The 26,694-nt window shown below is 35.2% G+C and overlaps 1 protein-coding gene across 2 annotated transcripts in view; it reads right to left on the reverse strand.

Moving 5' to 3' along the window:
• Window positions 1-26,694, reverse strand: part of Themis (thymocyte selection associated) — a 218,005-nt gene that overhangs the window by 148,002 nt on the left and 43,309 nt on the right. The window contains exon 2 of one of the 2 annotated variants that reach the window (XM_058581016.1): window positions 24,926-25,006. The exons of the other annotated variant lie outside the window; for it this stretch is intronic. The gene's annotated coding sequence lies outside the window, so the exon portion shown is untranslated. The remainder of the gene's footprint in view (window positions 1-24,925; window positions 25,007-26,694) is intronic. 2 annotated transcript variants of the gene reach the window in all.

The following is a 26,694-nucleotide window of genomic DNA, read 5'->3' on the forward strand; positions in this document are numbered from 1 at the left end:
CTCAGTGCAGAGATACAACTTCTTATAGTTGCATGTTTAACTGGTTCTCCTGTTTGAATTGCTTAGTTTTTATTTATGGGCACATCTGCTTTGCATCGCTTTCAGAAATTTATTTTTTGAATAAATTTGTTAAATTGCAGAGAAAATAAGAAAATTTAGTTAACTGCTTTCTCAAACAAACAAGTTAATGATATTATATAGTAGCATTCTCTAAGTAGAGAGCATATTTTAAAATTTATGAGAATGATATAGCTTATTAGTTTACTCCACAAATGTATTCCAATTAAATTCACCTGTATATCAAATTATTTGTTAACCAGGTTATAGTATATTTAGAATTACTGTACAAGCAAGCACTTCTAATAGGGTATTTTTAAAATCATGCTCATATGATAAAAAGAAATTTCAATTACTTTTAGATGTAAACTTCCTAAAGAAAATGTAAGTGACATAATTCTATAAGGAATGACTAAGTTAGAATGTCTAGTCAATCCTGAAAACCTTTAGAAACTGAAAACTCTTCATCCACTATAAGGTGTACTTGAAGGCAGAAAGGAAAACAAATGGTTACTTGGAAAGAATTTTATTATGCCTTGTATCAGGGAGAATCTAATAAATAGTATACTTGAATTTGCCACAGTAAATGAATTTGTGTGTGTGAGTGTGTGTATGTGTATGTGTGTGTGATTTAATCTCATTTGTCAGTGTGTGAAGATTTATTTCTAAGAGTCCACAATCATTATCAAGGTATAGAAAATTCAGCAGTTTTGGGGAAATAAGTTTTTTAAAAAATAGCTACCTAGAATCTCATAAAAGTAGAGACACATAGTTTTATTTTTATCCTAGGTATATTGATGACATAAGTCACCAAAGAATTAATTCACCGTCATATTTCTTGGGGAATAGAGTTCACCTAAGGTAATAACAGATCTAAAATATTATGAAGTAGAAACAGCCAGAAACCCTATGGGCCACTATTATTTCAAGTTAATCACACTCCTCAGTGCTGTCTTGTTGGATGTCTTTATTGCAGGAAAAATACATCTGTGAATCAATGTGTTTTCTCTTAGAAGTTAATGTAGCACACAGGTTAGCATACTAAGTGTCAGGATATAGGGAAAATATTTGATTAAATTACCATATCATCTATGATTGCGGCCAATCCAGAGTCCCTTATATAAACATCCATTTCATACCATGTAAACTAGGGCAGATTTTTTTTTAATATGAGTCATATTAAAAATTCAATTTTGCAATGAAAGAAATTAAATATAAACTAAAGCATCACCAGAACTGATTAACTCTAAATTTGACCAATTCTTCCTCCATCTCTTCCACAAAGAATATAAACAGTTTAATACTGGGGAAAATATGCTTTATTATTCTTCCAATGAGAAATAAAACATAATTCAAGAGCTAAGCAGTCATGAGAATTCTTATAAAATAAGCCAATATGTGATATTTCTAAAATAAGTTAAAAATCAGGAAGAAAATTGATTTGTATTTCCACTTTGGATTGTGAGCTATTAAAATAGATTTTATTGTTTTTTTAAATTAGGAGAAATTGTTCAAAAAGAACATGTCCCTTAAGAAACAAAAATTATAAAGAAATGCAATAAATTAAGATACTGAAAATTAGTTAATATGTGAATCTACTCTTTAGAATATTTTCTCTGAATCTTAGGTTTGGGAGGAGTTTGTACTTTTAACTAATTCTTAATGATTCACAATCATTTTTATTAATAGTGACAGCAATAACTGAAATTTTTTTAGAAAGTCACAAGTTTGAATACTTTTTTCATACACATCATTCATCTTCACAATAAACTTCTGAGCACAGTAAAGCTAATACTATTTCTGGGAAATACGGAAATGGTCACAATTTTCACAGGTGGTAACTGTGCCTCTAAAGTCTCAATTCAGATTTTGACATCCAAATGTTGTATCTTGCCACCATGCCAAGTTGCCTCCTTAGTACACGTATGACTTACAGGGATATCATTCACAAAAACATGTTTATTCTGGTTCACAAAACATGTTTGTGAGTCTCACCAGATGGTCCTCCTTTGCATGCATCAGCCTCTCACAAAACTCCCAGTGAGAGAAGAGCAAGAATCATTTCCCGGTTCATTGTGCAAAAGAGAGGACCACCAGACTTCTTGTCTTGTATTTTTTCTGTCTCCTTTATTGATTTCCACCCAAATAGTAACTTTAAAAATTAGATTTCCTAACAATATATCAGAATGTACACTGTAAAGATTTCACAATCTTGTTTTCCTGGTTCAAACCCTGGCCTGCTTTCCCAACTTTGACCAAATCTATTTCTTCTGCCTTAGGGTGGGCAAGAATGCCCTCAGGAGTGTGGTGCATTCCAGCTCTGGGCCATTCTGCCTGAAACTCAGGCATCCTCAAGTTTCCAAAGTCACCTTCCTTCCAACCTAGTCCCAGTTTCTCCCCCAGGTATTGATAGTGACATTGGGGACTACAAAAAACACACAGCAAGAAGGGACATACTGCCCTTGGAGATTTCCCTGATGCCTCACCATCATGATTCCCACCTCCAGCAAACCCAACTGGGACAAAAAGAAGGATTTCTGTGACCAAGCAGGTAAACCAGCCTGGCCTGCAGCTCCATCTGGTAAAAATGAACTGCCCAGACCAATTCCCTCAGCACAAGGCCAACAGGAATGCTTGAGGGAAGATACTCAGGGCTTGGTGGCATCCTGTGTATGATACCACACATGCTTCTGAGACTGTATTCATCACACTCACTTGCTCAAAGTCATTTGTGATTCTCCCCATGGTTTTTCTTTGGTGACAAATCCCAAACTCCCTGGCAAGTGAACTAATATAAGTAATCTTGGAGTGAATTTCCTACTGATTCTCATCCTTTTCTCACACATCATCAAAATTAGGGTTAGTGAAATATTAGCAACTTAGCATATAGAAGCAATTTACATGTATTATATAATTTCATTTTCAAAATAGCAATATGAGGTAGCTCATATTAACAAAACATTAACATATCATGGATAAAGATGCAAAGCTTTGAAGAGATGCCATAAATTCTCTATTATCTAAGACAGAATAGATTTTTGTGCCTCCAAAGCTAAAGGGCTTAATCATGGAGTTATATATTTCACCCTTTCATTATTATTGCAAATCATAACATGTAGAGCCTTTAACAAGCTAATAAAAATGATTCCAAAGTGAGCATTCATTCTCCCTTTGGATGCAGAAAAACATTTAACTTTTAAAATTCAATAGTATAAGAAAGTGAACTTTATTTATATTTAATACAACTTGACACTAGAATCATCAGTGTAGAAACTTAGTTGAGGTCTTGGAAAGAGGCCTGGCACTGACTGTACCAGGTTAAGGGTTTGCAGGGCTGCCCACACAAATTCAAGTACTTTCAGTACAGATCACCTGGATATATTTATGCAGGTCTCCAGAATATATTATTGTAGGCTTTAAATAAAGTAACTTATAAAATGGATATAAAACACAACTGAACAAAAACAAAAATAACGAAACTAAATTTTCTATTCCCATCTAAGTTTTACTTTAGCCATATTAAGAAGTACCAATAAAAAACTCTAGTTTTAAAAATATGAAAATTGACCAAAACATTTTTAACACTTCAAAGCTATCAAAAGGTGGACCATATCCACTATCATTATAAAGAAACTTTCCTTTGAGATATAGGTAAAGATAGGTCAAATATACAAACACTTGCACACACAATTTAAATAGATCAATATATGTATATGTGAAATGCACATTCAAAAATTTCTAACAGATGGAGGTATGTTTAAAAAAGTTTGGAGATAAATTATATTGCCATGTATTCTGACTATGAATCCTGCCCCTCCAAAAAGAAAGCAAAGGTCTCTCAGGTATTGGTGTGAAACGTTCCTCTGCCTCTTTGAACATACTTTGTTCTTCAATCAAATTACTAAACATCCTTGTTATTATGTACTTCATGATTACAATTCTCACTCCACATAGCTTTTATATCATTCTGTTGCATTCCCAAGAAATTTTTAGGTCAATATATGTTACAAAACTGTCTTCTTCAACACTATACCAAATGCAGAGCTTCTAGTAGAAATTTTCACTTAAGTATCTGTATTCAATTTCAGATTTAAATGGCATGCATAAAATAACCTATCCAAAAAAAAAAAAAAAAAAAAAAACCTTGGGCTGGGGATATGGCTCAAGCGGTAGCGTGCTCGCCTGGCATGCACACAGCCTGGGTTCGATCCTCAGCACCACATACAATAAAGATGTTGTATCCGCCAAAAACTAAAAAATAAATATTAAAATTCTCTCTCCCTCTCTCTCTCTCTCTCTCTTTAAAAAAAAAAACCTTAAAAACCTTGAGCAAATTATTCAAATATACAATAATAATGTCCCAACTGAGAAAATTTTCAGATTTTTGAGTCAATTATAGGATTATTGGGCAATATTAATGAGTGATTCTAACAATTTTTATAGAAGAATAGTACAAGGGAAGTCTAAGTTTGTATAAGAAAATGTTGCACAGAATTAATTGAATATTTGAGAGGAAGAAGTTAGATACATCAAAAAAAAAAAGTGACCCCGTGTGTTAAATCTGAGGTGAGATTAAGCCAGGCTGTAGAATTCCTCTGTGCAAATGTCTTTACATAATAACTGAAGTATAATTGTCTATAATAGCTATCAACAGTTTTAAAAACACTCTATAGAAAACTTTCAATTCATTTTTATCTCTTCGGTTCCACCAATGGATAAAAACAATTTATGTTTCTCAATAACATTTCAACTCTCTGAGAGGAGTGACTGCAATATCTAACATGTTTGAGATGTGTAACAAATAATTTATATTAATAATGTCAGTTCTTGAAATCAGGTAACATAACCTGATACATATTCCTAAAGCTCTGTTAAACCCACAACTTACTAATGAATATGCAGTACTTACTTGTTCATGTTAAAACTCTCTCCCAAGCGGTGACAAAGAGTAATAAACCTAGCTGAGGAGGGAAAATGTTTCTGTTTGTCTCATAACAGGTGAAGACATAGCTCCTGCACTTTTCGCAGTTCTTTTTGTATTACAAAAATAAGACACGTGGGGAGGAGGATGGCGGCGAGGGGAGTGCATTGCCCCCATGTGCTGCTTCACTGTGTGGGAGTATGACAAGTCAGGACGGCTAAAGGCTATCTTGTTAGGAATTTCCAGCAATAGTGGGGTGCTCCGGAACCTGGAGGAAGGATTTCCATCACACGAGGATCGGATACGGGGACTCAAACGCGAGAGGTTTGTCGCACGGAGGGTACCACTGCTTATTCAGCAAATTGCCCCGCGGCTAGAGTCTGCAGTGCGCGCTGGGAAACGAGGAGATAGCGACGCAGGGATACAGCGCTGCAGTTTCTGCCAGCCGTGCAAGCACCGTACTCAGGGCTGAATTCTGGGTTCGAGACGGGGGAAGGAAGCTGTCCATCTCGGTTCTCCACACCGGACAGACCACAGAGGAGGCCAGCAGCCACCATGTTGGAAAGCTGATGTCACCATCCCTGTTTTCGACTGACCGCAGCTCATTCAGCCATAGAACAGGTAATTTCAGGCTGCCATTCGCCTGCGGCTTGCAGATTGCTAGGGTTCAGTGCCTGGGTGCTTCTTAGAACCTGATCTTATCGGAGCAAACACCGAGCGCAGGGCGGCCGAGTTCCAGCTCCCGGAACCGCCCTGGCCCAGGGCTGCGGAGCCTGCGGAGGCTGCTTCTTGGACCCTGCTCCTATCAGAGCATACACCAAGCACTAAGCGGCCGAATTCCGGCTCCCGGAACTGAGCCTGCGGGGACTGCTTCTTGGAGCCTACACTTATAGGAGCTTACACCGAGCACGGAGCGGCCGAGTTCCGGCTCCCGGAACTTCCCTGGCCCGGGGCTAGGAGCCCGCGGAAACTGCGTCTCGGTCTGGGTCCTGCTGAGGGCCGGTCAGGACTCACCCGTTGCTTTGGTTGCCCGGCAAGGGGAACGAAATGCTGCCATTCGCATAGGATACCAACATGGCAGAGATCTGCTGTCATCAGAAAGCGGCGGAGGAGAGAACTTCATCAATACCAGCGGCGACAGAAACAGTTGGTCTCCTGGTAGGGGGGGGTGAGGCACAGACACCCGAGTCCCCTCAATTTGTCGTCGAGCCAGAGGGGAGGAGCCGGGCCTCCGCCAGCGCCCGGAGCAGGCCCAGCGGCTCGCCAGCGTGGTGACCACGTGACCCCAATTGGAGAGGGGGCGGAGCGGAGACGCCACCCGCACCCGCAAGGTGGGCAGACCCGCGACCCAGTGGTACATGGGCGTGGTAGGAGGGGCAGGGCAGAGCCGCCGTTCGCGCTTGCAAGGTAAACAGACCTGTGACAGCCTGGCGGGTCAGGCCCAGTGGCCTGCCAGTGTGGTACACACATCACCCCAACTGGAGTAGGGGCAGAGCAGATCCTTCGCCCACGCCTGGATCAGGCCCTGCTGGTGTGGTGGCCACGTGACCCCAATTGGAGTGGGGGCGGAGCAGAACCGCCACCCGTGCCCACAGGGTGAGCAGACCTGTGACCAACCTGCAGATCAGGCCCAGGGGTCCGCAGGCGTGGTAGGAGGGGCAGGGCAGATCCGCCGCCCGCGCCTCCAAGGTAGGCAGACCTGCAACAGACTGGCGGATCAGGCCCAGGAGCCTGCCGGCATGGTACACACACCACCCTAATTGGAGTAGGGGCAGAGCAGAGTCGCCGCCCGTGCCAGGAACAGGCCCAGCGTCCTGCAGGCGGGGTAGTCACGACACCCCAATTGGAGTAGGGGCAGAGTAGAGCCTCCACCCGTGCCCGAAAGGTGGGCAGATCTGCGACCAACCAGCGGGACAGGCCCAGTGGCCTGCCGGTACGACAGACACGTCACCCCATTTGGAGTAGGGGCAGAGTAGAGCTGCTGCCCGCGCCTGCAAGGTAGGCAAACCTGCAACCAACCGGCGGATCAGGCCCGGTGGCCTGCCGGCATGGTACACTCGTCACCCCAATTGGAGTAGGGGCAGAACAGAGCTGCCGCCAGTGCCCAGAACAGGCCCAGTGACCTGTCGGCGTGGTAGCCACGACACCCCAATTGGAATAAGGAGAGAGCAGAGCCGCCGCCCGCGCCTGCAGGAAAGATACGCAAGCAGTATGAAAAGACAAGGAAAGAAAGGACCACAAGCAATGCAGGTCAACGCAACTTTAGAAGAGGTAACAGCTGCAGCAGATGGAATGTCAGATAAAGAATTCAGGATATACATGCTTCAGATGATCTGGAGTATCAAGGAAGACATTAAACAGCAAAATCAGACAATGAAAGATCACTTCGACAATGAATTATGCAAACAAATCCAGGAAGCAAAGGATCAACTATACAGGGAGATAGAGGTTATAAAAAACAAACAAACAGAAATCCTAGAAATGCAGGAAGCAATAAACCAACTTAAAAACTCAATGGAGAATACTACCAGCAGAGTAGAACACTTAGAAGATAGAACATCAGACAATGAAGATAAAGTATTTCAACTGGAAAAGAACATAGACAGCTCAGCAAGACTGTTAAGAAACCATGAGCAGAACATCCAAGAAATATGGGATAACATTAAGAGACCAAACTTAAGAGTCATTGGGTTACAGGAAGGGACAGAGCTCCAAACCAAAGGAATGAGCAGTCTATTCAATGAAATAATATGAGAAAACTTCCCAGAGTTGAAGAATGAGACAGAATCCCAAATCCTAGAAGCCTACAGGACGCCGAATGTGCAAAATCATAAGAGATCCACACCTAGACACATTATAATGAAGATGTCCAACATACAGAATAAGGAGAGAATTTTAAAAGCTACAAGAGAAAGGAAGCAGATTACATTTAGGGGTAAGCCAATCAGGATAACAGCTGACCTTTCAACACAGACTCTGAAAGCTAGAAGATCCTGGAATAACATATTTCAAACACTGAAAGAAAATGGGTTCCAACCAAGAATTGTGTTTCCAGTAAAATTAAGCTTCAGGATGGAAGATGAAATTAAAACCTTCCACGATAAACAAAAGTTTAAAGAATTCGCAGCTAGAAAACCATCTCTTCAAAACATCCTCGCCAAAGCATTACAGGAAGAGGAAATGGAAAATAACAATGAAAACCAACAGTGGGAGGTAGGACAGTAAAGTGGGGGCAAATAATAAAAGAGGAAAACAAACCATGTTTAGTAACAAAAATAAACAAATATGGCTGGAAGAACAACCCATATCTCAATAATAACCCTAAATGTTAATGGCTTAAACTCACCAATTAAGAGACACAGGCTAGTAGAATGGATCACAAAACAAGACCCAACAATATGCTGCCTACAGGAGACGCATTTGATAGGAAAAGACATACATAGGCTGAAGGTGAAAGGTTGGGAAAAATCATATCACTCATATGGACTTCGGAAACAAGCAGGAGTGTCCATACTCATATCAAATAAAATAGATTTCAAGCCAAAGTTAATCAAAAGGGATAAAGAGGGACACTACATACTGCTTAAGGGAACCATACACCAACAAGACATAACAATCATAAATATTTATGCCCCAAACAATGGTGCAGCTATGTTCGTCAAACAAACTCTTCTCAAGTTCAAGAGTCTAATAGACCACCACACCATAATCATGGGAGACTTCAACACACCTCTCTCGCCACTGGACAGATCTTCCAAACAAAAGTTGAATAAGGAAACTATAGAACTCAATAACACAATTAATAACCTAGACCTAATTGACATATATAGAGTATACCACCCAACATCAAGCAGTTACACTTTTTTCTCAGCAGCACATGGATCCTTCTCAAAAATAGATCATACATTATGTCACAGGGCAACTCTTAGACAATATAAAGGAGTAGAGATAATACCATGCATCTTATCTGATCATAATGGAATGAAACTGAAAATCAATGATAAAAGAAGGAAGGAAAAAGCATACATCAATTGGAGAATGAACAATAGGTTACTGAATGATCAATGGGTTATAGAAGACATCAAGGAGGAAATTAAAAAATTCTTAGAGATAAATGAAAACACAGACACAACATATCGGAATCTATGGGACACATTGAAAGCAGTTCTAAGAGGAAAATTCATTGCTTGGAGTTCATTCCTTAAAAAAAGAAAAAACCAACAAATAAATGATCTCATACTTCATCTCAAAATCCTTGAAAAAGAAGAGCAAAACAACAGCAAAAGAAGTAGAAGGCAAGAAATAATTAAAATCAGAGCTGAAATTAATGAAATCGAAACAAAAGAAACAATTGAAAAAATTGACAAAACTAAAAGTTGGTTCTTTGAAAAAATAAACAAAGTCGACAGACCCTTAGCGATGCTAGCGAAGAGAAGAAGAGGGAGAACTCAAATTACTAGCATTCAGGATGAAAAAGGCAATATCACAACAGACACTTCAGAAATACAGAAGATAATAAAAAACTATTTTGAATCCTTATACTCCGATAAATTAGAAGATAGTGAAGGCATAGATAAATTTCTTAAGTCATATGATCTGCCCAGATTGAGTCAGGAGGATATAGAAAACCTAATCAGACCAATATCAATTGAGGAAATAGAAGAAACCATAAAAAGACTACCAACTAGGAAAAGCCCAGGACCGGATGGGTATACAGCAGAATTTTACAAAACCTTTAAAGAAGAACTAATACCAATACTTTTCAAGCTACTTCAGGAAATAGAAAAAGAGGGAGAACTTCCAAATTCATTCTATGGGGCCAACATCACCCTGATACCTAAACCAGACAAAGACACTTCAAAGAAAGAAAACTACAGACCAATATCTCTAATGAACATAGATGCAAAAATCCTCAATAAAATTCTGGCAAATCGGATACAAAAACATATCAAAAAAATTGTACACCATGATCAAGTAGGATTCATCCCTGGGATGCAAGGCTGGTTCAATATACGGAAATCAATAAATGTTATTCACCACATCAATAGACTTAAAAATAAGAACCATATGATCATCTCGATAGATGTGGAAAAAGCATTTGACAAAGTACAGCATCCCTTTATGTTCAAAACTCTAGAAGAACTAGGGATAACAGGAACATACCTCAATATTGTAAAAGCAATCTATGCTAAGCCTCAGGCTAGCATCATTCTGAATGGAGAAAAACTGAAGGCATTCCCTCTAAAATCTGGAACAAGACAGGGATGCCCTCTCTCTCCACTTCTCTTCAACATAGTTCTCGAAACACTGGCCAGAGAAATTAGACAGACGAAAGAAATTAAAGGCATAAAAATAGGAAAAGAAGAACTTAAATTATCACTATTTGCAGATGATATGATTCTATACCTAGCAGACCCAAAAGGCTATACAAAGAAACTATTAGAGCTAATAAATGAATTCAGCAAAGTGGCAGGATATAAAATCAACACGCATAAATCAAAGGCACTCCTGTATATCAGCGACAAATCCTCTGAAATGGAAATGAGGACAACCACTCCATTCAAAATATCTTCAAAAAAAATAAAATACTTGGGAATCAACCTAACAAAAGAGGTGAAAGACTTATACAATGAAACCTACAGAACCCTAAAGAGAGAAATAGAAGAAGATCTTAGAAGATGGAAAAATATACCCTGTTCATGGATAGGCAGAACTAACATCATCAAAATGGCGATATTACCAAAAGTTCTCTATAGGTTTAATTTAATGCCAATCAAAATCCCAATGGCAATTCTTGTAGAAATAGAGAAAGCAATCATGAAATTCATATGGAAAAAATAAAAGACCCAGAATAGCAAAAACAATGCTAAGCAAGAAGTGTGAATCAGGCGGTATAGCGATTCCAGACTTCAAACTATACTACAGAGCAATAGTAACAAAAACAGCATGGTACTGGTACCAAAACAGGCGGGTGGACCAATGGTACAGAATAGAGGACACAGAAACCAATCCACAAAACTACAACTATCTTATATTTGATAAAGGGGCTAAAAGCATGCAATGGAGGAAGGATAGCATCTTCAACAAATGGTGCTGGGAAAACTGGAAATCCATATGCAACAAAATGAAACTGAATCCCTTTCTCTCGCCATGCACAAAAGTGAATTCAAAATGGATCAAAGAGCTTGATATCAAATCAGAGACACACCATCTGATAGAAGAAAAAGTTGGCTACGATCTACAGTCGGTGGGGTCGGGCTCCAAATTCCTCAATAGGACACCCATAGCACAAAAGTTAATAACTAGCATCAACAAATGGGACTTACTCAAAGTAAAAAGTTTTTTCTCAGCAAAAGAAACAATAAGAGAGGTAAATAGGGAGCCTACATCCTGGGAACAAATCTTTACTCCTCACACTTCAGATAGAGCCCTAATATCCAGAGTATACAAAGAACTCAAAAAATTAGACAATAAGAGAACAAACAACCCAATCAACAAATGGGCCAAGGACCTGAACAGACACTTCTCAGAGGAGGACATACAGTCAATCAACAAGTACATGAAAAAATGCTCAACATCTCTAGCTGTCAGAGAAATGCAAATCAAAACCACCCTAAGATACCATCTCACTCCAGTAAGATTGGCAGCCATTAGGAAGTCAAACAACAACAATTGCTGGAGAGGATGTGGGGAAAAGGGTACACTTGTACATTGCTGGTGGGACTGCAGATTGGTGCAGCCAATTTGGAAAGCAGTATGGAGATTTCTTGGAAAGCTGGGAATGGAGCCACCATTTGACCCAGCTATTCCCCTTCTTGGTCTATTCCCTAAAGACCTAAAAAGAGCATGCTACAGGGACACTGCTACATCGATGTTCATAGCAGCACAGTTCACAATAGCAAGACTGTGGAACCAACCTAGATGCCCTTCAATAGACGAGTGGATAAAAAAAAATGTGGCATTTATACACAATGGAGTATTACTCTGCATTAAAAAATGACAAAATCATAGAATTTACAGGGAAATGGATGGCATTAGAGCAGATTATGCTAAGTGAAGCTAGCCAATCCCTTAAAAACAAATGCCAAATGTCTTCTTTGATATAAGGAGAGTAACTAAGATCAGAGTAGGGACGAAGAGCAAGAGAAGAAGATTAACATTTAACAGGGATGAGAGGTGGGAGGGAAAGGGAGAGAGAAGGGAAATTGCATGGTAATGGAATGAGACCCTCAGGGTTATACAGTGGAGGGGGTAGAGAGAGAGGAGGGGAGGGGAGGGGAGAGGTGGGGAGGGGGGAGGGTGGAGGATGGGAAAGGCAGCAGAGCACAACAGACACTAGTATGGCAATATGTAAATCAATGGATGTGTACCTGATGTGATTCTGCAATCTGTGTATGGGGTGAAGGTGGGAGTTCATAACCCACTTGAATCAAAGTGTGGAATATGATATGTCAAGAAATTTGTAATGTTTTGAACAACCCAAAATAAAAAATAAAAAATAAAAAAAAAATAAGACACGTGGAGGCCTTGGGGCTGGAAAGAACCTCTGTAGACCTTAGGTATCCCAAAATCTCCCACTAAACTTATTAGGAGGATTTTCAAAATACTACAGATTTACTGCTGATGGCACTAGGTGACTTTGCGCAGTGGGCTCTTTGGAGTAAGGAGGACACAACTATGCAAAGGTAGAGTGGAGTGGTTCATAGCATGGATTGTCCTTTCTGACCACCTGGGCTTTAGCTCTCAGCCTTTGCTTTGCTGGGTACATTTGAGAACTTAGTCTTGAGCTACAATTTCCTTTCCTATAAAATAGGGAAAAGTGTATCACCTGCCTTATTCAAGTAATTATGATTATTAAATGAGTTAATATGTGTAGCATGCTTAGACAAAGACTTAATACATGGCATGCACCATCACTACTCCCCCCCAAAAAAAGTAAAATATATATATATATATATATATATATATATATATATATATATATTTTATATATATATAAATATAAAATTTATATATATATATATATATATATATATATATATATATATATATATATATATATATAAAGTGGTTATTCTCTCTCCTCATTTTCTTACACTCTAGAATTCTAAGCTATTGCAGGATGTTTATGTCAGAAATATTAACGCCACTGGGAGTTCAGTGCCAAACAGGACACTATTATTTCACTCTGGAAATTAGAAGAAAACAAATATATAGAATTTACAGTTCAGCCTTTGACATAGATTGAGCAAATTTTCTCAGCAATAATAATTTCCACAGATTTTTGCCAGAGGGCTTAGTATTGGAAATGGGCCTCAGGTGACCTCTTGAGGTGGACTGCCTTTGAGGAAGAATTTCCAGGTTGCTTTCAGGGGATGGTCTGACCCCATGCTTTGATAAATGACTTAGAATTTAACCACTATAATTTCATGCCCATAGTGAGCAGATTACTGGATAGGGAGAATAAAAGATATAAGCACATTTTAAATGCAAACATTGTGCTGCTTGTAGTTATTCACAAGGTATACATTATACACAGTTACTGAAGTTCCCTTTGAACAAAGGAAACAGCAAAATGCCAAGGTATTTTTAAAATGTGCTTTATTCATGACTCTGAACGGTAGTTGAAGCCAATGGGGGGAGGAAAATACCCTCCCTCTATTTTAATGATCTTAATTTTCTAATAGAATGTTAGTGGAAAGAGTTTGGGAGCCATGTGGAGCTGATTGTGTTGTGCAGTATTGATGTTGCCTGCAAATTAAATGTACCTAAGTAGCCACCTGTTTATGCTTATGATTATGTAAAGCCCCATATGTTTCTCTCTCTACACATGGGAGGTAAATATTGAAAAATTATTCTGGTGTGAAGGGTGAAAACAGCAGCAATTCTTTCATAACTGCCAACATATGCCATGGTGTTTCCTTGTAATGTTGTGCTTTTTCTGACATATTTGCTGATTTTTGCCACACAATGTTCAGAAAAAAATGTGTTACCCATGGTTATGTAAAACAATTAAAAATCAGTTTACATTAAATTCTAATTAGGAAGAGGTATAATTTTCTGATGTAACCATAAATTTTAAATGGATTTTACAGCTTATGATTTACATAGATTTTGATTTGCACAATAAAGAAAACTGAACTTCCCCCACCCACGAAATTCACCAGAATAGAAAAAAGTGCATGTTCATGTTCTTTATAAGCACAACCTTTTAGTTCCATATACTAGTCAACAAAATGAACTCCAATAAAACAAATTTGCAAATTCCACCTAAAATCAGTACTAGGCTTTTCAAATGGCTAACTCCTCACTTCTTGCTCTAACTCACCCTAAAGGTTCTGATCTCTGAAGTTGCTTGCTGTTTGCTCTCAAGGAGACAAGAAAGGGCAACTGTCAACAGGAGCACCTGAGCAGTTTGGAGATGAACCTCCTTCCTGAATGGGGATATCTGATGGAGATAACTCCTAAGGCACTGCCTCAAACTTATTCAGAGAGTGAGCCAGACAGAAACTTCTAGAAAAGACCAGACAGACTGGAGTTGCTATTGTGTTCATTTCAGACACTGAAAATAAACAAACTGGGGTCTTCCCCATTTTGAGTCTGGTTAAGAGAGGTTTAAATACTGCATTCCAGCAACCTTAAGTTCACATGTCTTTGACATCCCAGTAAAGTATTCACAACAGGACACAGAAATTGACAGGAAAAGATAAAAATTACCACATTATCAAAAACTACATATATTAGACCAACTACTTCAAAAAGCCAGATGTGACTTTAAATATAGGGAGGACTGAGAAACAGAGACCCTCTGAATTTTTTAAGGATAACAAGAATAATATCAGTTAATAGTCATTCAGCACTTGCTATGTGCTGAGATAGTAGTAGTAAGTACTCAAAATAAGCAGCTCATTTAATTTAATTATGAGAAGAATTTTGTGAGAAAAATATTAATGTCTTCCCAGCTTCATAGATGCAGAAACTGGTAAACTGAAGTACTAAGACACATGAGTTTACTCAGTCTAAATTTTTATTTTCATGTTTAGGGGTGTAGCATGAGTACATTTATTTACTGATGCATATATATTCTCTATAAAAATTTAATATGTTCAAAATAAAATCACTTATATTCTCACTATACCAAAATAGCTCCTTAAAATTTTGGTTATTTTTTTTTCAGTCCTGGAATATATACAAGTGGGTAGAAAAGTTTATAACAACATTGAAATGCTACAAAATGCACTCATTAGGATTGTCTAATTTAACACTGAATCACAATTAAACCTCATGTTTTAAAATATTTTTCAAAAACAATTTTAATAACTGAATTTTATGTTGTAACAGATGTATCATAGTTCATTCTTTTCTGTGATTCTGGAAATTTAATTGATTTCATTATTTTGTTATTTCAAACAATTCTAAAACGATTATTAGAATTTATTCTATATGTAAAACCACTGGCCTAAAGTCCTAAACATTACAAAGGCCCTTATAACAGCAGGCTATTGGCTCTAGGGTGACAGGACCAAGACTTCAGTATATCCCTATTATCAATCATTATCTCCACACACACACACACACAAAAAAAAATATATTTGTTAAGTAACTGACAGATGGTATGTGAATTAATGTATTTTCAGAAGAGTTTATCAATCTATTATCAAATTTATTTCAATCTATAATCAAATTTATTTTCAAAAAAGATTCCAACAGTATCCTTCAGTCTGGTTTGAGAATTACCATTTAATAATATCTTTATTATTCATAATTATAAAAACTTAGCTAATTAAATATGAAGAAGAAAAATTTTTGTGTTAATTTACATGGATGGATCCAAACTAATTTCTAGATGCTTATGTAACATTTGAATTTCTTTTACCCTTTGTCCCTTTCCCAGTTAGCATTCTACTAGACATTTTTATTGATGTTTTTGTTTCACATTTCATAATTATCTAGTCTTTTTGAAATTGAGCCATTTTCATATTTAATTATTTCCTTCCTTTTTCACTTTTTGATATACAGCAAGTTCTATTGTTCTATTTTATGTAATCAAATACATTGTTTATGATTTTTCATTATATTTATAACCTGAAAGTTATTTCAAGTAGAGACATAAGCTATTTTTACTTGAAACTTTTAAATCTACTTCAAATTTATTTTGCTGTGTTATAAGGTTGATGATAAAACCTGATCTATTGTTTTCTAGATTGATAAATATATCAGAGCAATCAATTAAATAATTCATATTTTAACCCCAGATATATAGTTTTGGCTTTATCAAATAGAAAATAATATATTTAAAGTATGTTTCTAAACTAAAAAGCGAATGCCTAAGCAATTGGGGATAGTAGAATCAAATTAAAAAAGCATTATTTTGATGTTTCTATGACAATGAGTTCTGCTATTATTACAGTAATTTGTTGTTTTGGCTTTTGATTTTTAGTAATATACAGTATAATTTATTATAACTTTGTTAAGTTTTAATATTGGAAGGATAAATACTCCCTCGTTATTCTAATTTTAAATATTTGTGGAATATTTTCCTTGTTAATTCTCCCAAAAACCCAAGGACAAACATTATAATAGTTATTATAGTAATATGGAAATTGTGCTTATCATTGGATTAAACTTACAAATAATTCAGATATAAATGATATATTTATAATATGTGGTTTTCTTTTTAATAAACAAGAAAATATTATAGTATTTTTAAGTAAATAAATAAGGGAAAATATACAATATACTTATATTCACTGAATGGTTATAAATGATGTATGACTATATACATATTCGTTTTAATACATATGTATTTTACATAAATATTTTTACTTTATACATTTGGTTTTCATTCTGTCATCTTAGCAAACTCACAGATTCTAAGTTTCTAATTTTTATTTCATTTTATTCTATTGATATTTTTTGGACATTATTATTACCTGCAAATAGTGATTATCACCTCATTTCTAAAAATTTTGTAATTTGGACATTTCTGGCCATAATTACTTATCTAAAATTCTAAAACAACATTAAATCAGAGTCAAAATAAACACCTTTATAGGAACATCCCTTCTTTTGTATGACCCACCTGAAGTGCCACCATTCTGAGTGCCTCTACCTGACTTTGCATATGCTTGACCCTGTGACCCTCAGCCACACCTGTCTCATGCCCAGCATGTATTTTCTAGAATTCTAATGGTTTTAAATTTCATGTTGCTAAATTAAGTTGGGACAAGTATACCATAAACCACTGAAATATGTACTTCTACCAGATGAATTTTATTATATGCAAGTTGCATTTCAGAAAAGCTAATGCTTTAAAAAATGGGAGGTGGGAGAGATGAACAGTCAAATTATAGTCTCAAAAAATCAGTTAGATTGACACTTTTGAGAATTTCTAGTAGGAATACAAATTGTGAGAGTCTTTATGAAGCAGAATTTGGCAATATATATCAATGCCTTAAAAACATTTTACTTATGAACTTATAATTTTATATATGAAATTTTAATTTACAGAATGCAGATAAAGTTTTAGTTAAAAAGCTATTTGTTACAGTACAAATTGCTTTAATGACCATATGAGTAGATTTAATAAAATAAGTATATTTAATGACACAGGTATGTTCTTGGGATGTTAAATCATGTGAGTCTATATTGCATTAGAAAACAATGGGAATAAATGTGCCAAATATTAATTCTTTAGCTTTGGAGTTAGAATTAAACAGAATTTTTATTTACATCCCTGATTTTTCTTCCATTTTCTAATTTTACACAATATTCATGTGTTACTTATAAAACTGGGGAAAATAATTTATTTTATAAGTTTAAAAATGTTGAGTTCCTACGTCTACACAAAAGCCTAAATATGAATGTTTATAGTAGATTAATTCAAAATGCCAAAACTTAGAAGTAATCAAGAGGTAATTCTGGAGGTGAATGCATAATAAACTGTGGTTCATGCAGAGAATGGAATATTATTCAGTTCTAGAAAGGAATGTATTTCAAAGGGCCATGAAAAGCTATGGAGGAATATTAAATACAAATTAGAAAGTAATACAAATTAATCTGAAAAGACTAAATTATCATAGATTCCAACACTAAGAGTGAACCCTAATGGAAACTATGAACTTTGAATGTTAATGACATCAATAAGAACTCACCAATTGTAACACATGTGTCACTCTGGTGTGAATTTTGGTATTGGAGGAGGGCTGTGGTGTATATGTTTTATGGGTTTTAGGGAGTATGTAGAAATTCTCCTTGGGTTCCAATGGAAGAACCTCTAAATAAATTTAGTATGAAAAGAATATGCCCTACTCATCAGGTAAGATTCAAGGACCTAAAGACCTAACAACACAATTTTTTAAGGGCAATCAGGTTTCTCTCATACTAGTCCTTCCATGGTCATGCTGTTGAGATAATACCATGAAGAGAATTCAGAAGAACTGTGCAAATAGGAAAGTGGGATAGTAAGAACAAGGAGTTATGAAATAGATATTAGAAGATAGACATAAAATATCACAATGAAAACTTGCAGAATGGCACCAGCTATAAGGAACAGCCTATTTTTAAGTGATCTTTCTGTCGGAATTCTTTTCGCATGCTCAAATGCACACAGGTGGGAAAAAAAGATTATTTTAACATAGAACTGCGAAGTCTATTTGTCTTCCAGATAATACACATAGTTGTTATCCAGAGATCAAGGACTTACAGAAATAATCTGATCATGTACTATAGTGTAGAGGAAAAGTTGACCAAAAAAATTGAACTGTCAATTGCTATAAAAGCTGGAATTTCTTTTGCATGTTAAAGAATTCATGTTTTCTTATAAATTTTGTACAGAATATTTCTTTTTTATAGGAAAATATTTTACATAATAGACACAGCAGAATATTTTTAAAAACTTTTGCTTAAGTGAGAACAGTAGGAAGGAAGTTCCTTAAGAGAAGTTGACCCATAAAATTTCAAAGAAAGCCTCTTAGTTCCTTGAAAAGCAAGTTACCTGAAAGAGAAGGAGCTCTAAGTATGGCCACTTTATAACATGCTTAATTGTAATATCCAGGTAGAAAAACAGAAGTAAATTCTGCCTTACATCTTGCTTTTTTAAAATAAGTCCTTCAAAACCAGAATATAAAAATGTTATTCACTATAAAGCTAGTAAATATACTTTAAATATCTTTATAATGATTTTCTTATAATATTATAGAAACCAATATTTTAGTCAAATAAAAATTACCTATACTCATAATAACATGGTTAAAGATGAGAAATTTAGTCATTTCAATGGTAGATTAAAATACAATGAATGACCATTGAATGTTATATTAAATATAGTCTATTCAGGCATTATCCAAATAAAACAATAGGAAATTTTATTTTGAAAATGATAATGAGTCATATATTTTGGCACCAGGCAGAAAGGAACATATTTCATAAATTGGAGTCATTTAACCTGAATCAATTTCATGTGGAAGCACTTCTATTATTAATCCAATTTTATTTAGAGACAGGGTGTCACTGAATTGTTTAATACCTTGTTTTTGCTGAGGCTGGCTTTGAACTCGCAGTCCTCCTGCTTCAGCCTCCCAAGCCACTGAGATTACAGGCGTGTGCCAACATGCACACCATGTTTTATTCTTAATACTATTATAAATGTTTCATATGTTCAGAAGATTATGTGAAATAAAATTTTTTGTCTGGAGTTACTATATTTAGAGATTTTATAGAGTAATTTCATGCAACAAAATAATATAAATGTAGCTACTAAAAACTTAAAATCACCAGTGTGGCTTATATTTTATTTCTATTGGATGGTGCCAGTATTGATTTAACAAAGATATTTACTAATTGTTATGGTTTGTATCTAAAATATCTCATAAAGTCTATGTGCTAACAGCTTGCTTGCCAGTCTGCATACTATTGGGAGGATATGCCTTTATTAGGAGGCATAGCCAAGTGGAAGAAAGTGAGGCCACTGGGGGCATTCCCTTAAAGGGGATTTTAAGACCCTGGTTTCTTCCCCGTTTCCCCTCTCTCTCTCTGTAACTCTTTGCTTTCTGGCCAACATAAGGTGAGAAACTGTTCCACCACACATTCCTTGTTGATATATTTGGCCTTGTCACAAGACCAAAGCAATGAAGCCCAGCAATCAGATGGAAACCTCCAAAACCATAATACAAAAAAAATAAATAAAATAAAAAATAAATAAATAAATCTTTCATTCTTTTAAGAAGGAAACTTAAACTTTTTAAAAATTAAGTTTTAAAATAAACTTTTTTCTCCTTTGTCTATGTTTTGTCCCAACAACAGACATCTCACTAACACACAATGTGACTTTTAGTGGGTTGGTAGACCTACCTGTAGGTAACTTGATTTTCTCATCTGTAAAATGTAAATTCAATCCATAACCTATATAAACATAATAATACTCAGAATAGACTCTGGCACACTATCAGGACCCTCATTTGGGTGTGTGATATGGACAAGAAGGAGTGTAGCATAGCAGAACACCGTCCATTTCTAAATTTACTTCCACATCTCCTGCAAAACCTACCTCCAGGGGAAAAAAAATACCTATGTATAATACAAACCATACAGTCAGGTCTGAGAATATAAAAAGAATATTTTTTTTAGTCTACCTTCGTAAATTTTAAAAGCAGTTTACAGCTGTTTCCTTAGCCTTCCTTGAACATATGGTTTAGAGACACAATGTTAAGGTGCTGTTCAGGAGATGGCAGGGAAGGACTGTTTATCATAAAGATGTACTGAAACATTTTCAGTATATTTCTCATGACTAAAGACGAGACATTTATTGTTCATGCTTCATAACACTATAAAGGAGGAATAAATCTTCTAGGAGGTGATCTAGAAATTTGGATCTTCACTATAAACCAAATGTTATGTGATTTACCAATCTATGGGGATAATGCAATCAACTACTAAGTATCAAGATTTATTTTTGTTGTGTTTGTCAAGAATGGTGAGGTTTCTAGTTTCTAAAAAGGCTCAACTAAAAGAGCTATCTTTTAAAGACCAAATGTGCTTCTAAAGCAGTTTGCTTATTCCCATAGAGAACTGAAATGAGAGCTTTTTATTTCTTTTAATTTATTTGAACATTCTTTGAGTTGAAAGAGATGTACAAAAACATTATATAGGATGCAACCACTGGTATATATTGGAAGTTCAGTTTCCCATTTATACTTTAGCAAAAAAAAAAAAAAAAAATCAGGTTTCAGTTTCATTCATGAAAGTTGCTTTCCCATATTCCTACAAAACCTTCCTTCCTTGACCTTTGCTTGAACTCAAATTTTCTTGAATTCTATCTTTAAAACTGTTTATTGGTCAAAGGACAATATCTTTTTTCAGTAGATTTACTTATCATTAATTGGAAAGAAATCATTCTGGGGACCTTTCTAAGGTTTCTCCAAAACTTTTGAGTTACCAGGTGAAATTGAGGATCTATGTTTACATATTTTAATTCAGAAGAATGGATGATGCCAGCAAAAATGGTGAAATAAAAACTTCTAGAAATTGAAAATCTAGGTTACTTACATAAATATGTAAAAATTATTCAGGAATTTTTCAGGAAAAAAAAAACTGAGAAAACCCTTTATTCTCAATTCTGGCTGATTGTGATGTTCCACATTAGCAGGAAGTAAAGACTAAAAAAAGAATTTTCACTGACAAGTGTTGAAGGCATGCCCCAAATGAAACAAATCCCTCCACAAAGACTGGAGACTTTGTGGTTTCAGTTGTATTTAAAAAAATTTTTTAAAATACTCTGTCCAGATATTGGTTTTCCACTGAATTGAGCAAAGTCTTCAGTAGCTACACATGACAAAGAAAATGTGGACTTAACTGATTTAGTTCAGAAAAGCTATTCAACACGTGACAATAACAAGCTGTGGAGAAGAGAGAGAGAATACAATTTTTATAGTAACTACATTCACTTATTTAAAACATCCAGTTTTTTAGAAAAACAATAGAAATTTATGGACAAACAAAGAAAAAGAAAAAGAAAAGAATGGCCAATCACTGGATAGAAGAAATAAAACTGTCCCTGTAGAGACTCAGACATTGGACTTAACAGAAAAAAAAAAAATTAAGCTCTCTTAAATACATTAACTAAAGGAAATCATGTTTATAGAACTAAAAAAAGTATGAGAATTATGTCTCAAAAATAGATAATATAAGCCAAATTTTAAAATGAGCCAATTATGATAAAACAATCTGAGAAAGAGAAAAAAAAATTGTATAAAGAAAAAATGGAGTCTTAGAGTTCTACAAGATAAAAACAAGTATAGAAAGATGTGAAAAAATGGGAATTCCAAATGGAGAGGGGACAAAGGCATAGAAGAAATATATAAATAAAAATTGGAAAAACTTCCAAAATTTGATGTAAAAAAAAATTGTACATCAAAAAATCTCAACATACTCCAAGTAGGATAAATTTAAAGATCTACGCTTAGACACTACATGATCATGCTGCTCAAAAACAAAGATAGAGAATTTTGAAAACAGGAAAATAGAAATGATTAATCATATAAAAGAAATTTTGAAGAAGATTAAAAACTTAGAGCTAGAGGTGTAGCTCACTGGGAGAGAATATGCTTAGCATAAATGAAAAATAAATCTAGACACTTTCAGATAAAACAGAGATTCTGTCACTAACAATCTTTCCATAGAAGAAATACTAAGGGGAATGCTTCAAACTGAAATGGAGGGACATAGGGCAGGAAGTCTATTCCACATGAGGAAATAGAATATTGATAAAGGCAACTATAAAAATAAATATGAAAGATAGTTTAAATGTAGACTTTTGTTTGAAAAGATTGCTTTTTCTTGTGATTTAAATGATAATTGCACAATCAATAATTTTAAATCTCTGTTGTTTGGAACACAATATGTAAAGATGTAATTTTTATAACAACAGTACGAGGCACAAATGTAGCTATAGATAAGTTTTGTAAATCATCGAAATTAAGTTAACCCAAAATAGACTGTTATAAATTAAGATGATAATTGTAAATCTAAGGAAACCACTTGAAAACAATGAAAAAAATACATTTTAAAAATAGTCTGCTGGCTTCCATTTAAGGAGTTTTGGAGTTGACACTTGACACTTGACTCTAACAACAATCATAAAGATGAACCATAGGAAGAATCAACAACTCTTCCTAGATCTGAGGTCTGATACCCAAAGTTGAAGACACAGGCAGATAGTGAAAAATCACAACTTACCAGGGCAGAAACTTGCAAATAAAATCCTCCAGGGGAACAAGTATTGGGGGGGGGGGGGAACCTGAACTAAAATTTGCAAATTCCAGGAGATTCAGAGGAGCAAACCTCAGAGTTAAAAACTTGAGGGGACCTAGTCACAGGAGGACCTTTATACTTTCATAACTTTTACTGCCCAGTAAAAAAAACTTGACCAGACTCTCATAGTGAATATCAGAGGAAATGTCCCCTCGTGATTCTAGCAGGAGAGAGGGTAAAGAAACCATTTTGAAATACATTAGAGCATTCTGTTTTAACAAGACATGCCCTTAAGAAAAACTACTTTACAAACTACTAAACAACTGGCGTTTTATCGCATCTTATCTGACTGGGTGAAGAACAATAACAACAATACCCAGATCCAATCTACTCTGGTCCTCCACTCTAGGGAAAGAAAATACCCACCTCCACCCCGTTCTACTAAGCATCCTATCTCAAGGTAAGTGACAAGAAGCATTTGCAAAGTTCACATTTCAAAGGTGCACACTCAATGAAAGAATGAGCCCTCATCATAGAACCCGAGAATGCTACTCCTCACCCTACACATTACCACCACTTTACTTACAGCCTTTACTATAGTTCTTTGTACCCAACATGTCATATCTGGCTATAAAGTAAAAAATAAATAAATAAAATATATTACAAGGTATTCTAAAAAGCAAAAACACACTTTTGAAGATCCAAAACAAACTTGAGAATCAGACTCAAATTTGGTAGGCATATTATACTTATCGGACCAAGAATTCATGATTAATATGTCGCTAATGGATCTAAAGGATAAAGTACAGAGCATGTGAAAACAGATGAGCAATGTAAGCAGATAGACATTCTAGGAAATTATTTAAATGCTAGGAATCAATAATGATGCAACATAAATAGAAAATGTTGATGGGGTGATTGGTAGATTTGACAGGATCAAGCGAAGAAAGAATCACTGAGCCCAAGGATATGTCAATAGAAATTTCCAAGACAGAAAAACAAAGAGGAAAACACAGGTCTACCAAAAACAACAACCACAAAATCCTAGCATATTTATGGACTGAGATAATAGGCAATACTTTTTAAAAGGTTATAAAATATTATTATTGGGAATACCAGAGGGAAAGACAGAGAGAAAGAATAGAAATAATATTTGAAGCAATAATGACTGAAAACTTATACCAAACCAGATTCAGAAAGCTCAGAAAACATCAAGAGGGTAAATGCTGAAAAAAAAATGGACCCCCCAAATTAACATCATACTCAAACTTCAGAAAATCAAATAATGGACATTTATGTACTATTTCAACCAACACTGTAGGTCATCCATTCTTCACAGGTTCATATGGATATTCACAATATAAGCCACATTGTGAGCCATAAAATATTTCTTAACTAATTAAAAAAAAATAGAAATCTTAATATGTCAGCTCTTACACTATGATAGAATTAAAACAGACACCAATAATAGAAAGACAGCTAGAAAATCTCCAAAAACTTGGATATTGAACAGCATATTTCTAAATAGCAAATGAATTAAAGTAGAAAGCTTAAGATAAATTAAAAAAATATTTTAAACTGAATGAGAACAAAGACATAACATCAAAATCTGTGATCCTGTAACAGATATTCTTCAGGGGAAATTTATGGCATTTTATGCACATATTAGAGAAGGATAAAGACAGAAAAAGTTTCTACCTTAAGAAATTGGAGGTGGGAGGTACTGGGCGTGGTGGTGCATGCCTATAATCCCAGAAACTCCAGAGGATTGCAGAAAAGCTGACAAAATTGAATGGGAAAATGCGCAACTCAAAGTAAGAATTGGAAAATTTAATACTCTGCTTTCAATCTTGCATAGAACTAGAGAGCACATTCACCAGGAAATAAATTACTTGACTAACACTATAAACAAACAGATATCTTTAGAACATTCCATTCAAAGATAGTAAAATGCACTTTCTTTTTAGGTTTATATGGAACATTGTTCAGTATCAGCCATTTTTTTTTTTGCTATAAAATAAGTTGTAATGCATTTTTAAAAACTGAATCACATGAAATATATCTTCTGGTAACAGAATGATATTAGAAATTAACAAAAGAAAATTAAGAGAATTGGGCAAATAAGGCAAGATGTTTTAAAATAACACTGACTTTTTGAAATTCAAAATCTAAATGGAGTTTAAATTGAAAGTTTTAAATATAGAAAAAGATTTTGCTACTGTTAAGATTTATTAAAAATATTAATGGCCTTATTTTTATCATTCTCCTTAGTGCTATTGTAGAATTACTTCTTTATTTCAGATCATTTTCAACACCACCCAGAAGTTCTCTTGGAAAACAAAACATTTTCTGATCATCACCAATAACTGTATTCCTCTATTTTAATCCTGAGTCTTTCAGTAAAATTAGTTTGTAAAGATATTTAATTTATTTTTCTTAAATGATGAAAACTATCACTCCAACTGAAAGTTAAAAGGATTTTTCAAAATAGCAACTTCCCACTTAGACTTTAACCAAAAGTTAAGTTTTTTCACTATTCTAATAAAAAAAACCTCTTTCTACAGAAGATTTTAGTCATTTTAATTAAGTACATTTTTATTATGTACATTTTATCCTTAACACTGTGGAGATTATATCTATAAATAAGATTCAGCTTTAACCCTTTGCAACCTTATTATCTATTAAGTAGGTAGTGTTAGTCACACAGCATGCAGATAGCTTCAATTACATGCAAAATGCAATACATACAATAATTAAGACATGCAAAACAAAAATGATTCAAAAAAGGAGTTGTTACATCTAATTAGAGTACTTAGGAATGGTTTCTTATAAAGCAATGGTTCTCAACTTTGGCTATCCATGAGTGTCACCCTGGGAAATTTAAGAAATCTTGATGACCATGAAACCTTCATGACCAGTCAAATAAATAGAATGTCTTATACAAACGACCTAATCATCAGGAATTTTTAAATCTCCTAGGTGATTCCAATGTGCAGCCAATTTTAGAACCATTGTTGCACATGACAGTGATAAGGAATAGTTAGACTTGAACAATGGGTTAGGTTTCAAGTGAAAGGGATAGGATATGAGAGCACCTGAAGGAATCCCCTTCTAGAAAACAGCTACTTTACTTTCATTTTTCAAACATCAGCTCAATTATAACACTCCCTGCAAAGTTTTCCGGAATTCCTCAATGATAGCAATAATAATCTTAATAATGGTAATAAAAGTTGAAGCTTTTTTTATGGCCTGTGCTATATGCCAGCTATCAACCCAAGTACTTTAAATATATTTTAATATTAGTCCTCCCACAACACCAGGAGACAGATAATAGTACTATTCCCATTCTGCATGAAAGGAATAAAAATATCTTGTCAAGGTTACATTACTGAAAAGTGGCAGAGAGTTGAGACTGAAATTGATTCCAGAATCCATGTCTGAAACAGGACCAACTGCAGTCTAGTGCT

The sequence above is a fragment of the Marmota monax genome, unplaced genomic scaffold, assembly GCF_021218885.2.
Source record: "Marmota monax isolate L192 unplaced genomic scaffold, Marmota_monax_Labrador192_F-V1.1 WCK01_AAM20220418_F8-fsc00030, whole genome shotgun sequence".
Classification (NCBI taxonomy): domain Eukaryota; kingdom Metazoa; phylum Chordata; class Mammalia; order Rodentia; family Sciuridae; genus Marmota; species Marmota monax.